General features: G+C 52.1%; 18 non-coding genes across 18 annotated transcripts; 11 read left to right on the forward strand and 7 right to left on the reverse strand.

The window, feature by feature from the left end:
- Positions 1-80: 80 nt before the first annotated feature.
- Positions 81-163, reverse strand: TRNAL-UAA (transfer RNA leucine (anticodon UAA)). Its single transcript has one exon. It is a non-coding gene; the product is annotated as a tRNA-Leu (tRNA).
- Positions 164-406: 243 nt separating this feature from the next.
- Positions 407-478, forward strand: TRNAE-UUC (transfer RNA glutamic acid (anticodon UUC)). The gene has a single exon. It is a non-coding gene; the product is annotated as a tRNA-Glu (tRNA).
- A 618-nt stretch (positions 479-1,096) lies between these two features.
- Positions 1,097-1,168, forward strand: TRNAE-CUC (transfer RNA glutamic acid (anticodon CUC)). Its single transcript has one exon. It is a non-coding gene; the product is annotated as a tRNA-Glu (tRNA).
- Positions 1,169-2,250: 1,082 nt separating this feature from the next.
- TRNAL-UAA (transfer RNA leucine (anticodon UAA)) lies at positions 2,251-2,333 on the reverse strand. Its single transcript has one exon. It is a non-coding gene; the product is annotated as a tRNA-Leu (tRNA).
- A 243-nt stretch (positions 2,334-2,576) lies between these two features.
- TRNAE-UUC (transfer RNA glutamic acid (anticodon UUC)) lies at positions 2,577-2,648 on the forward strand. Its single transcript has one exon. It is a non-coding gene; the product is annotated as a tRNA-Glu (tRNA).
- Positions 2,649-3,266: 618 nt separating this feature from the next.
- On the forward strand, positions 3,267-3,338 carry TRNAE-CUC (transfer RNA glutamic acid (anticodon CUC)). Its single transcript has one exon. It is a non-coding gene; the product is annotated as a tRNA-Glu (tRNA).
- A 1,094-nt stretch (positions 3,339-4,432) lies between these two features.
- On the reverse strand, positions 4,433-4,515 carry TRNAL-UAA (transfer RNA leucine (anticodon UAA)). The gene has a single exon. It is a non-coding gene; the product is annotated as a tRNA-Leu (tRNA).
- A 243-nt stretch (positions 4,516-4,758) lies between these two features.
- TRNAE-UUC (transfer RNA glutamic acid (anticodon UUC)) lies at positions 4,759-4,830 on the forward strand. The gene has a single exon. It is a non-coding gene; the product is annotated as a tRNA-Glu (tRNA).
- A 618-nt stretch (positions 4,831-5,448) lies between these two features.
- TRNAE-CUC (transfer RNA glutamic acid (anticodon CUC)) lies at positions 5,449-5,520 on the forward strand. Its single transcript has one exon. It is a non-coding gene; the product is annotated as a tRNA-Glu (tRNA).
- Positions 5,521-6,602: 1,082 nt separating this feature from the next.
- TRNAL-UAA (transfer RNA leucine (anticodon UAA)) lies at positions 6,603-6,685 on the reverse strand. The gene has a single exon. It is a non-coding gene; the product is annotated as a tRNA-Leu (tRNA).
- A 243-nt stretch (positions 6,686-6,928) lies between these two features.
- On the forward strand, positions 6,929-7,000 carry TRNAE-UUC (transfer RNA glutamic acid (anticodon UUC)). The gene has a single exon. It is a non-coding gene; the product is annotated as a tRNA-Glu (tRNA).
- Positions 7,001-7,618: 618 nt separating this feature from the next.
- Positions 7,619-7,690, forward strand: TRNAE-CUC (transfer RNA glutamic acid (anticodon CUC)). Its single transcript has one exon. It is a non-coding gene; the product is annotated as a tRNA-Glu (tRNA).
- Positions 7,691-8,772: 1,082 nt separating this feature from the next.
- On the reverse strand, positions 8,773-8,855 carry TRNAL-UAA (transfer RNA leucine (anticodon UAA)). Its single transcript has one exon. It is a non-coding gene; the product is annotated as a tRNA-Leu (tRNA).
- Positions 8,856-9,098: 243 nt separating this feature from the next.
- On the forward strand, positions 9,099-9,170 carry TRNAE-UUC (transfer RNA glutamic acid (anticodon UUC)). Its single transcript has one exon. It is a non-coding gene; the product is annotated as a tRNA-Glu (tRNA).
- A 619-nt stretch (positions 9,171-9,789) lies between these two features.
- TRNAE-CUC (transfer RNA glutamic acid (anticodon CUC)) lies at positions 9,790-9,861 on the forward strand. Its single transcript has one exon. It is a non-coding gene; the product is annotated as a tRNA-Glu (tRNA).
- A 1,093-nt stretch (positions 9,862-10,954) lies between these two features.
- TRNAL-UAA (transfer RNA leucine (anticodon UAA)) lies at positions 10,955-11,037 on the reverse strand. The gene has a single exon. It is a non-coding gene; the product is annotated as a tRNA-Leu (tRNA).
- Positions 11,038-11,280: 243 nt separating this feature from the next.
- TRNAE-UUC (transfer RNA glutamic acid (anticodon UUC)) lies at positions 11,281-11,352 on the forward strand. The gene has a single exon. It is a non-coding gene; the product is annotated as a tRNA-Glu (tRNA).
- A 1,082-nt stretch (positions 11,353-12,434) lies between these two features.
- On the reverse strand, positions 12,435-12,517 carry TRNAL-UAA (transfer RNA leucine (anticodon UAA)). Its single transcript has one exon. It is a non-coding gene; the product is annotated as a tRNA-Leu (tRNA).
- Positions 12,518-12,741: the final 224 nt, after the last annotated feature.

The following is a 12,741-nucleotide window of genomic DNA, read 5'->3' on the forward strand; positions in this document are numbered from 1 at the left end:
GGCAGTGGGAGGCCGAGGAGGGCGGAGGAAAATGCTTTTCAAAAGCATCTGCACGTTCCTACAAACCTGCTGAAAACCCATACCAGGAATGGGGCTCGAACCCATGCGGACAAACGTCCATTGGATCTTAAGTCTAACGCCTTAACCACTCGGCCACCCTGGTGAGACCCAAGGATTTACTTTCTTCAACTCCCTTTTTATGCTTGCTGCTGTAGCACCAGCTGTCCAGCAAGAGGTGATTGCAGAGTTAAAAGGCTTTTGCAGGAGGTTAAAAGTAATTGCTTATAACAAACACACTGTGTGACACCTAACTTTCTCCCACTCGGACTTTACCGCTAATTTTTATATTGGAGTTAGCTTAGTCACAATAAGGGGGTGAGCAAGGCAGGCACACTAGAGCATCTACTCCCTGGTGGTCTAGTGGCTAGGATTCGGCGCTTTCACCGCCGCGGCCCGGGTACGATTCCCGGTCAGGGAAGATCCCTCTAAAGCATAGATTGCTTAATTTGTCTGTGTATCTTTTTTAAAAGAAGGTCTTTCAAAAGGCACCCCTCCCAATAGATGAAAGCGGAGGAATGGGGCTTGTTCTCCTGTGCCCCAGGTTGCTTTGCCCCCATTGACCTAAGCCACCTTTGTGCGCACGCAGTCCCCCACCCAGTCAGGTGCTCTATGTTGGCGTGAAGTGCAGTACCAGCTCAGCAGAAAGGTAAATTGCTGGAAAACCCTGCTGTGATGCATACATCTACTTTGGAGCACTCTTCTCCTTTGCACTCTTGAATCGCTTAAGCGCAATGTATTCTTCCAGCAAGCTGAATAACGAGATAGGTGAGAGAAGGTGTACCAGCTGTCTGTGCGCCATCAGCAGCCACTAGGTGTCCCTCTTGTGTTTTCCCGGGGATCCTGATTGTGCAGGAATTCATCGGTTCAGTAGCAAGGGGGAGAGGATGGCCTGTGCCTGGAAGTGACAGGCAGTCTGGTGGCATCATGAGGATTAAGTTCCGATTCATATTTGCTGTAGAATAAAATATGTTTTCAGCCCCCATGAGCTTTGTCACTCGGAGAGCAGTGTATGAACTTTTGCTGCACAGCTCTGGGCTCCCTGGTGGTCTAGTGGTTAGGATTCAGCGCTCTCATCGCCGCGGCCTGGGTTCGATTCCCAGTCAGGGAAAAGTCCCTCTTCTGACCTTGAAAGCTTTTCCTTCCCGTAGGTCAGGGCTTCTCAAAATGAAGTTGCTTTTCTGACTCACAATTTGCCTAGCATGACGCAGTATCGCTCAAAATATGATTTTCGCAAGGTTCCTTTAGAGCTGCTTCCCACGGTGGGAGGCAAGGCTCTTGAGCAAGTGAGATCCTGTATTCCGAGGCGCGCTTCCTTTTGTAGGCTTCTGACCCCATGGCCTGTGGCAGGTAGTCCTCCTTTGACTGGGCCGCAGGCTTTGTCTCCAAATGGCGTCCTGGACCCACTCCAACCCACCTGTTTGCTAAAACGGAAGTCTGCCTCTGGGTAAGAAAAAGCTGAGCTGCACGTACGGAAAGCGGCAGAGGCCAGAGGCGGGGAGGGTGTGGCAAGGGCTGCCTGATTTGCATAGTGACCTGTTGCATCTTGGGAATGTACAGGCTTTGGAGCTTAACAGGTACTGCAGGTATCTGCCTGGCCTGAGAGATGCCTGTCTGGTGCTCCCCTCAGGACACACAGGCCTTCCATTCGAGCATGGAGGGTGAGGGACATGGGTCACCCTCATATACAGGGGTGTGGGCATGGGCAGGATAGGTTGTGGGGGACCCGTCAGGGCATTGCCCGTTCGGAAGGCGAGAGGAGGCGGGGCAGGAAACTCTGCTCAATTTCTTTCCCAGAGGCCTGTGGAGAACCCTTTGCACGTTTGAGCCAGCCGGGCCTGCATCAGCAGATCCTGCTCCACTGGGAAGGGGGAGCCTGTAGGCGTAAATCAAAAAAAGGGGAGAAATCTGCAAATTCTAGCGGCAGACCCATGTTGCCCAGGAAGCAATCAGTTTCTCCTGCTCCCTATAGTGGAAAAAGACATAGGAGGTGTATTTCTCTAGGCAGGGGCTCTGTGTAGATGGCACTTCATTGCTCTGGGAAGCATCCATGCTGGTAGAAGAGTAGCAGCAGACTCCACACCTGAGGCTTGAATGGGGACCGTTGGGGAGGGGCAGTGGGAGGCCGAGGAGGGCGGAGGAAAATGCTTTTCAAAAGCATCTGCACGTTCCTACAAACCTGCTGAAAACCCATACCAGGAATGGGGCTCGAACCCATGCGGACAAACGTCCATTGGATCTTAAGTCTAACGCCTTAACCACTCGGCCACCCTGGTGAGACCCAAGGATTTACTTTCTTCAACTCCCTTTTTATGCTTGCTGCTGTAGCACCAGCTGTCCAGCAAGAGGTGATTGCAGAGTTAAAAGGCTTTTGCAGGAGGTTAAAAGTAATTGCTTATAACAAACACACTGTGTGACACCTAACTTTCTCCCACTCGGACTTTACCGCTAATTTTTATATTGGAGTTAGCTTAGTCACAATAAGGGGGTGAGCAAGGCAGGCACACTAGAGCATCTACTCCCTGGTGGTCTAGTGGCTAGGATTCGGCGCTTTCACCGCCGCGGCCCGGGTACGATTCCCGGTCAGGGAAGATCCCTCTAAAGCATAGATTGCTTAATTTGTCTGTGTATCTTTTTTAAAAGAAGGTCTTTCAAAAGGCACCCCTCCCAATAGATGAAAGCGGAGGAATGGGGCTTGTTCTCCTGTGCCCCAGGTTGCTTTGCCCCCATTGACCTAAGCCACCTTTGTGCGCACGCAGTCCCCCACCCAGTCAGGTGCTCTATGTTGGCGTGAAGTGCAGTACCAGCTCAGCAGAAAGGTAAATTGCTGGAAAACCCTGCTGTGATGCATACATCTACTTTGGAGCACTCTTCTCCTTTGCACTCTTGAATCGCTTAAGCGCAATGTATTCTTCCAGCAAGCTGAATAACGAGATAGGTGAGAGAAGGTGTACCAGCTGTCTGTGCGCCATCAGCAGCCACTAGGTGTCCCTCTTGTGTTTTCCCGGGGATCCTGATTGTGCAGGAATTCATCGGTTCAGTAGCAAGGGGGAGAGGATGGCCTGTGCCTGGAAGTGACAGGCAGTCTGGTGGCATCATGAGGATTAAGTTCCGATTCATATTTGCTGTAGAATAAAATATGTTTTCAGCCCCCATGAGCTTTGTCACTCGGAGAGCAGTGTATGAACTTTTGCTGCACAGCTCTGGGCTCCCTGGTGGTCTAGTGGTTAGGATTCAGCGCTCTCATCGCCGCGGCCTGGGTTCGATTCCCAGTCAGGGAAAAGTCCCTCTTCTGACCTTGAAAGCTTTTCCTTCCCGTAGGTCAGGGCTTCTCAAAATGAAGTTGCTTTTCTGACTCACAATTTGCCTAGCATGACGCAGTATCGCTCAAAATATGATTTTCGCAAGGTTCCTTTAGAGCTGCTTCCCACGGTGGGAGGCAAGGCTCTTGAGCAAGTGAGATCCTGTATTCCGAGGCGCGCTTCCTTTTGTAGGCTTCTGACCCCATGGCCTGTGGCAGGTAGTCCTCCTTTGACTGGGCCGCAGGCTTTGTCTCCAAATGGCGTCCTGGACCCACTCCAACCCACCTGTTTGCTAAAACGGAAGTCTGCCTCTGGGTAAGAAAAAGCTGAGCTGCACGTACGGAAAGCGGCAGAGGCCAGAGGCGGGGAGGGTGTGGCAAGGGCTGCCTGATTTGCATAGTGACCTGTTGCATCTTGGGAATGTACAGGCTTTGGAGCTTAACAGGTACTGCAGGTGTCTGCCTGGCCTCAGAGATTCCTGTCTGGTGCTCCCCTCAGGACACACAGGCCTTCCATTCGAGCATGGAGGGTGAGGGACATGGGTCACCCTCATATACAGGGGTGTGGGCATGGGCAGGATAGGTTGTGGGGGACCCGTCAGGGCATTGCCCGTTTGGAAGCCCGTTCGGAAGGCGAGAGGAGGCGGGGCAGGAAACTCTGCTCAATTTCTTTCCCAGAGGCCTGTGGAGAACCCTTTGCACGTTTGAGCCAGCCGGGCCTGCATCAGCAGATCCTGCTCCACTGGGAAGGGAGAGCCTGTAGGCGTAAATCAAAAAAAGGGGAGAAATCTGCAAATTCTAGCGGCAGACCCATGTTGCCCAGGAAGCAATCAGTTTCTCCTGCTCCCTATAGTGGAAAAAGACATAGGAGGTGTATTTCTCTAGGCAGGGGCTCTGTGTAGATGGCACTTCATTGCTCTGGGAAGCATCCATGCTGGTAGAAGAGTAGCAGCAGACTCCACACCTGAGGCTTGAATGGGGACCGTTGGGGAGGGGCAGTGGGAGGCCGAGGAGGGCGGAGGAAAATGCTTTTCAAAAGCATCTGCACGTTCCTACAAACCTGCTGAAAACCCATACCAGGAATGGGGCTCGAACCCATGCGGACAAACGTCCATTGGATCTTAAGTCTAACGCCTTAACCACTCGGCCACCCTGGTGAGACCCAAGGATTTACTTTCTTCAACTCCCTTTTTATGCTTGCTGCTGTAGCACCAGCTGTCCAGGAAGAGGTGATTGCAGAGTTAAAAGGCTTTTGCAGGAGGTTAAAAGTAATTGCTTATAACAAACACACTGTGTGACACCTAACTTTCTCCCACTCGGACCTTACCGTTAATTTTTATATTGGAGTTAGCTTAGTCACAATAAGGGGGTGAGCAAGGCAGGCACACTAGAGCATCTACTCCCTGGTGGTCTAGTGGCTAGGATTCGGCGCTTTCACCGCCGCGGCCCGGGTTCGATTCCCGGTCAGGGAAGATCGCTCTAAAGCACAGATTGCTTAATTTGTCTGTGTATCTTTTTTAAAAGAAGGTCTTTAAAAAGGCACCCCTCCCAATAGATGAAAGCGGAGGAATGGGGCTTGTTCTCCTGTGCCCCAGGTTGCTTTACCCCCATTGACCTAAGCCACCTTTGTGCGCACGCAGTCCCCCACCCAGTCAGGTGCTCTATGTTGGCGTGAAGTGCAGTACCAGCTCAACAGAAAGGTAAATTGCTGGAAAACCCTGCTGTGATGCATACATCTACTTTGGAGCACTCTTCTCCTTTGCACTCTTGAATCGCTTAAGCGCAATGTATTCTTCCAGCAAGCTGAATAACGAGATAGGTGAGAGAAGGTGTACCAGCTGTCTGTGCGCCATCAGCAGCCACTAGGTGTCCCTCTTGTGTTTTCCCGGGGATCCTGATTGTGCAGGAATTCATCGGTTCAGTAGCAAGGGGGAGAGGATGGCCTGTGCCTGGAAGTGACAGGCAGTCTGGTGGCATCATGAGGATTAAGTTCCGATTCATATTTGCTGTAGAATAAAATATGTTTTCAGCCCCCATGAGCTTTGTCACTCGGAGAGCAGTGTATGAACTTTTGCTGCACAGCTCTGGGCTCCCTGGTGGTCTAGTGGTTAGGATTCGGCGCTCTCACCGCCGCGGCCCGGGTTCGATTCCCGGTCAGGGAAAAGTCCCTCTTCTGACCTTGAAAGCTTTTCCTTCCCGTAGGTCAGGGCTTCTCAAAATGAAGTTGCTTTTCTGACTCACAATTTGCCTAGCATGACGCAGTATCGCTCAAAATATGATTTTCGCAAGGTTCCTTTAGAGCTGCTTCCCATGGTGGGAGGCAAGGCTCTTGAGCAAGTGAGATCCTGTATTCCGAGGCGCGCTTCCTTTTGTAGGCTTCTGACCCCATGGCCTGTGGCAGGTAGTCCTCCTTTGACTGGGCCGCAGGCTTTGTCTCCAAATGGCGTCCTGGACCCACTGCAACCCACCTGTTTGCTAAAACGGAAGTCTGCCTCTGGGTAAGAAAAAGCTGAGCTGCACGTACGGAAAGCGGCAGAGGCCAGAGGCGGGGAGGGTGTGGCAAGGGCTGCCTGATTTGCATAGTGACCTGTTGCATCTTGGGAATGTACAGGCTTTGGAGCTTAACAGGTACTGCAGGTATCTGCCTGGCCTGAGAGATGCCTGTCTGGTGCTCCCCTCAGGACACACAGGCCTTCCATTCGAGCATGGAGGGTGAGGGACATGGGTCACCCTCATATACAGGGGTGTGGGCATGGGCAGGATAGGTTGTGGGGGACCCGTCAGGGCATTGCCCGTTCGGAAGGCGAGAGGAGGCGGGGCAGGAAACTCTGCTCAATTTCTTTCCCAGAGGCCTGTGGAGAACCCTTTGCACGTTTGAGCCAGCCGGGCCTGCATCAGCAGATCCTGCTCCACTGGGAAGGGGGAGCCTGTAGGCGTAAATCAAAAAAAGGGGAGAAATCTGCAAATTCTAGCGGCAGACCCATGTTGCCCAGGAAGCAATCAGTTTCTCCTGCTCCCTATAGTGGAAAAAGACATAGGAGGTGTATTTCTCTAGGCAGGGGCTCTGTGTAGATGGCACTTCATTGCTCTGGGAAGCATCCATGCTGGTAGAAGAGTAGCAGCAGACTCCACACCTGAGGCTTGAATGGGGACCGTTGGGGAGGGGCAGTGGGAGGCCGAGGAGGGCGGAGGAAAATGCTTTTCAAAAGCATCTGCACGTTCCTACAAACCTGCTGAAAACCCATACCAGGAATGGGGCTCGAACCCATGCGGACAAACGTCCATTGGATCTTAAGTCTAACGCCTTAACCACTCGGCCACCCTGGTGAGACCCAAGGATTTACTTTCTTCAACTCCCTTTTTATGCTTGCTGCTGTAGCACCAGCTGTCCAGCAAGAGGTGATTGCAGAGTTAAAAGGCTTTTGCAGGAGGTTAAAAGTAATTGCTTATAACAAACACACTGTGTGACACCTAACTTTCTCCCACTCGGACCTTACCGTTAATTTTTATATTGGAGTTAGCTTAGTCACAATAAGGGGGTGAGCAAGGCAGGCACACTAGAGCATCTACTCCCTGGTGGTCTAGTGGCTAGGATTCGGCGCTTTCACCGCCGCGGCCCGGGTTCGATTCCCGGTCAGGGAAGATCGCTCTAAAGCACAGATTGCTTAATTTGTCTGTGTATCTTTTTTAAAAGAAGGTCTTTAAAAAGGCACCCCTCCCAATAGATGAAAGCGGAGGAATGGGGCTTGTTCTCCTGTGCCCCAGGTTGCTTTACCCCCATTGACCTAAGCCACCTTTGTGCGCACGCAGTCCCCCACCCAGTCAGGTGCTCTATGTTGGCGTGAAGTGCAGTACCAGCTCAACAGAAAGGTAAATTGCTGGAAAACCCTGCTGTGATGCATACATCTACTTTGGAGCACTCTTCTCCTTTGCACTCTTGAATCGCTTAAGCGCAATGTATTCTTCGAGCAAGCTGAATAACGAGATAGGTGAGAGAAGGTGTACCAGCTGTCTGTGCGCCATCAGCAGCCACTAGGTGTCCCTCTTGTGTTTTCCCGGGGATCCTGATTGTGCAGGAATTCATCGGTTCAGTAGCAAGGGGGAGAGGATGGCCTGTGCCTGGAAGTGACAGGCAGTCTGGTGGCATCATGAGGATTAAGTTCCGATTCATATTTGCTGTAGAATAAAATATGTTTTCAGCCCCCATGAGCTTTGTCACTCGGAGAGCAGTGTATGAACTTTTGCTGCACAGCTCTGGGCTCCCTGGTGGTCTAGTGGTTAGGATTCGGCGCTCTCACCGCCGCGGCCCGGGTTCGATTCCCGGTCAGGGAAAAGTCCCTCTTCTGACCTTGAAAGCTTTTCCTTCCCGTAGGTCAGGGCTTCTCAAAATGAAGTTGCTTTTCTGACTCACAATTTGCCTAGCATGACGCAGTATCGCTCAAAATATGATTTTCGCAAGGTTCCTTTAGAGCTGCTTCCCATGGTGGGAGGCAAGGCTCTTGAGCAAGTGAGATCCTGTATTCCGAGGCGCGCTTCCTTTTGTAGGCTTCTGACCCCATGGCCTGTGGCAGGTAGTCCTCCTTTGACTGGGCCGCAGGCTTTGTCTCCAAATGGCGTCCTGGACCCACTGCAACCCACCTGTTTGCTAAAACGGAAGTCTGCCTCTGGGTAAGAAAAAGCTGAGCTGCACGTACGGAAAGCGGCAGAGGCCAGAGGCGGGGAGGGTGTGGCAAGGGCTGCCTGATTTGCATAGTGACCTGTTGCATCTTGGGAATGTACAGGCTTTGGAGCTTAACAGGTACTGCAGGTATCTGCCTGGCCTGAGAGATGCCTGTCTGGTGCTCCCCTCAGGACACACAGGCCTTCCATTCGAGCATGGAGGGTGAGGGACATGGGTCACCCTCATATACAGGGGTGTGGGCATGGGCAGGATAGGTTGTGGGGGACCCGTCAGGGCATTGCCCGTTCGGAAGGCGAGAGGAGGCGGGGCAGGAAACTCTGCTCAATTTCTTTCCCAGAGGCCTGTGGAGAACCCTTTGCACGTTTGAGCCAGCCGGGCCTGCATCAGCAGATCCTGCTCCACTGGGAAGGGGGAGCCTGTAGGCGTAAATCAAAAAAAGGGGAGAAATCTGCAAATTCTAGCGGCAGACCCATGTTGCCCAGGAAGCAATCAGTTTCTCCTGCTCCCTATAGTGGAAAAAGACATAGGACCTGTATTTCTCTAGGCAGGGGCTCTGTGTAGATGGCACTTCATTGCTCTGGGAAGCATCCATGCTGGTAGAAGAGTAGCAGCAGACTCCACACCTGAGGCTTGAATGGGGACCGTTGGGGAGGGGCAGTGGGAGGCCGAGGAGGGCGGAGGAAAATGCTTTTCAAAAGCATCTGCACGTTCCTACAAACCTGCTGAAAACCCATACCAGGAATGGGGCTCGAACCCATGCGGACAAACGTCCATTGGATCTTAAGTCCAACGCCTTAACCACTCGGCCACCCTGGTGAGACCCAAGGATTTACTTTCTTCAACTACCTTTTTATGCTTGCTGCTGTAGCACCAGCTGTCCAGCAAGAGGTGATTGCAGAGTTAAAAGGCTTTTGCAGGAGGTTAAAAGTAATTGCTTATAACAAACACACTGTGTGACACCTAACTTTCTCCCACTCGGACTTTACCGTTAATTTTTATATTGGAGTTAGCTTAGTCACAATAAGGGGGTGAGCAAGGCAGGCACACTAGAGCATCTACTCCCTGGTGGTCTAGTGGCTAGAATTCGGCGCTTTCACCGCCGCGGCCCGGGTTCGATTCCCGGTCAGGGAAGATCCCTCTAAAGCATAGATTGCTTAATTTGTCTGTGTTTTTTTTTTTAAAAGAAGGTCTTTAAAAAGGCACCCCTCCCAATAGATGAAAGCGAAGGAATGGGGCTTGTTCTCCTGTGCCCCAGGTTGCTTTGCCCCCATTGACCTAAGCCACCTTTGTGCGCACGCAGTCCCCCACCCAGTCAGGTGCTCTATGTTGGCGTGAAGTGCAGTACCAGCTCAACAGAAAGGTAAATTGCTGGAAAACCCTGCTGTGATGCATACATCTACTTTGGAGCACTCTTCTCCTTTGCACTCTTGAATCGCTTAAGCGCAATGTATTCTTCCAGCAAGCTAAATAACGAGATAGGTGAGAGAAGGTGTACCAGCTGTCTGTGCGCCATCAGCAGCCACTAGGTGTCCCTCTTGTGTTTTCCCGGGGATCCTGATTGTGCAGGAATTCATCGGTTCAGTAGCAAGGGGGAGAGGATGGCCTGTGCCTGGAAGTGACAGGCAGTCTGGTGGCATCATGAGGATTAAGTTCCGATTCATATTTGCTGTAGAATAAAATATGTTTTCAGCCCCCATGAGCTTTGTCACTCGGAGAGCAGTGTATGAACTTTTGCTGCACGGCTCTGGGCTCCCTGGTGGTCTAGTGGTTAGGATTCGGCGCTCTCACCGCCGCGGCCTGGGTTCGATTCCCGGTCAGGGAAAAGTCCCTCTTCTGACCTTGAAAGCTTTTCCTTCCCGTAGGTCAGGGCGTCTCAAAATGAAGTTGCTTTTCTGACTCACAATTTGCCTAGCATGACGCAGTATCGCTCAAAATATGATTTTCGCAAGGTTCCTTTAGAGCTGCTTCCCATGGTGGGAGGCAAGGCTCTTGAGCAAGTGAGATCCTGTATTCCGAGGCGCGCTTCCTTTTGTAGGCTTCTGACCCCATGGCCTGTGGCAGGTAGTCCTCCTTTGACTGGGCCGCAGGCTTTGTCTCCAAATGGCGTCCTGGACCCACTGCAACCCACCTGTTTGCTAAAACGGAAGTCTGCCTCTGGGTAAGAAAAAGCTGAGCTGCACGTACGGAAAGCGGCAGAGGCCAGAGGCGGGGAGGGTGTGGCAAGGGCTGCCTGATTTGCATAGTGACCTGTTGCATCTTGGGAATGTACAGGCTTTGGAGCTTAACAGGTACTGCAGGTGTCTGCCTGGCCTGAGAGATGCCTGTCTGGTGCTCCCCTCAGGACACACAGGCCTTCCATTCGAGCATGGAGGGTGAGGGACATGGGTCACCCTCATATACAGGGGTGTGGGCATGGGCAGGATAGGTTGTGGGGGACCCGTCAGGGCATTGCCCGTTTGGAAGCACTCCGGAAGGCGAGAGGAGGCGGGGCAGGAAACTCTGCTCAATTTCTTTCCCAGAGGCCTGTGGAGAACCCTTTGCACGTTTGAGCCAGCCGGGCCTGCATCAGCAGATCCTGCTCCACTGGGAAGGGAGAGCCTGTAGGCGTAAATCAAAAAAAGGGGAGAAATCTGCAAATTCTAGCGGCAGACCCATGTTGCCCAGGAAGCAATCAGTTTCTCCTGCTCCCTATAGTGGAAAAAGACATAGGAGGTGTATTTCTCTAGGCAGGGGCTCTGTGTAGATGGCACTTCATTGCTCTGGGAAGCATCCATGCTGGTAGAAGAGTAGCAGCAGACTCCACACCTGAGGCTTGAATGGGGACCGTTGGGGAGGGGCAGTGGGAGGCCGAGGAGGGCGGAGGAAAATGCTTTTCAAAAGCATCTGCACGTTCCTACAAACCTGCTGAAAACCCATACCAGGAATGGGGCTCGAACCCATGCGGACAAACGTCCATTGGATCTTAAGTCCAACGCCTTAACCACTCGGCCACCCTGGTGAGACCCAAGGATTTACTTTCTTCAACTCCCTTTTTATGCTTGCTGCTGTAGCACCAGCTGTCCAGCAAGAGGTGATTGCAGAGTTAAAAGGCTTTTGCAGGAGGTTAAAAGTAATTGCTTATAACAAACACACTGTGTGACACCTAACTTTCTCCCACTCGGACCTTACCGTTAATTTTTATATTGGAGTTAGCTTAGTCACAATAAGGGGGTGAGCAAGGCAGGCACACTAGAGCATCTACTCCCTGGTGGTCTAGTGGCTAGGATTCGGCGCTTTCACTGCCGCAGCCCGGGTTCGATTCCCGGTCAGGGAAAAGTCCCTCTTCTGACCTTGAAAGCTTTTCCTTCCCGTAGGTCAGGGCTTCTCAAAATGAAGTTGCTTTTCTGACTCACAATTTGCCTAGCATGACGCAGTATCGCTCAAAATATGATTTTCGCAAGGTTCCTTTAGAGCTGCTTCCCATGGTGGGAGGCAAGGCTCTTGAGCAAGTGAGATCCTGTATTCCGAGGCGCGCTTCCTTTTGTAGGCTTCTGACCCCATGGCCTGTGGCAGGTAGTCCTCCTTTGGCTGGGCTGCAGGCTTTGTCTCCAAATGGCGTCCTGGACCCACTGCAACCCACCTGTTTGCTAAAACGGAAGTCTGCCTCTGGGTAAGAAAAAGCTGAGCTGCACGTACGGAAAGCGGCAGAGGCCAGAGGCGGGGAGGGTGTGGCAAGGGCTGCCTGATTTGCATAGTGACCTGTTGCATCTTGGGAATGTACAGGCTTTGGAGCTTAACAGGTACTGCAGGTGTCTGCCTGGCCTGAGAGATGCCTGTCTGGTGCTCCCCTCAGGACACACAGGCCTTCCATTCGAGCATGGAGGGTGAGGGACATGGGTCACCCTCATATACAGGGGTGTGGGCATGGGCAGGATAGGTTGTGGGGGACCCGTCAGGGCATTGCCCGTTCGGAAGGCGAGAGGAGGCGGGGCAGGAAACTCTGCTCAATTTCTTTCCCAGAGGCCTGTGGAGAACCCTTTGCACGTTTGAGCCAGCCGGGCCTGCATCAGCAGATCCTGCTCCACTGGGAAGGGGGAGCCTGTAGGCGTAAATCAAAAAAAGGGGAGAAATCTGCAAATTCTAGCGGCAGACCCATGTTGCCCAGGAAGCAATCACTTTCTCCTGCTCCCTATAGTGGAAAAAGACATAGGAGGTGTATTTCTCTAGGCAGGGGCTCTGTGTAGATGGCACTTCATTGCTCTGGGAAGCATCCATGCTGGTAGAAGAGTAGCAGCAGACTCCACACCTGAGGCTTGAATGGGGACCGTTGGGGAGGGGCAGTGGGAGGCCGAGGAGGGCGGAGGAAAATGCTTTTCAAAAGCATCTGCACGTTCCTACAAACCTGCTGAAAACCCATACCAGGAATGGGGCTCGAACCCATGCGGACAAACGTCCATTGGATCTTAAGTCCAACGCCTTAACTACTCAGCCACCCTGGTGAGACCCAAGGATTTACTTTCTTCAACTACCTTTTTATGCTTGCTGCTGTAGCACCAGCTGTCCAGCAAGAGGTGATTGCAGAGTTAAAAGGCTTTTGCAGGAGGTTAAAAGTAATTGCTTATAACAAACACACTGTGTGACACCTAACTTTCTCCCACTCGGACTTTACCGTTAATTTTTATATTGGAGTTAGCTTAGTCACAATAAGGGGGTGAGCAAGGCA

The sequence above is a fragment of the Lissotriton vulgaris genome, chromosome 4_1 (assembly GCF_964263255.1).
Source record: "Lissotriton vulgaris chromosome 4_1, aLisVul1.2, whole genome shotgun sequence".
Taxonomy (NCBI): Eukaryota; Metazoa; Chordata; class Amphibia; order Caudata; family Salamandridae; genus Lissotriton; species Lissotriton vulgaris.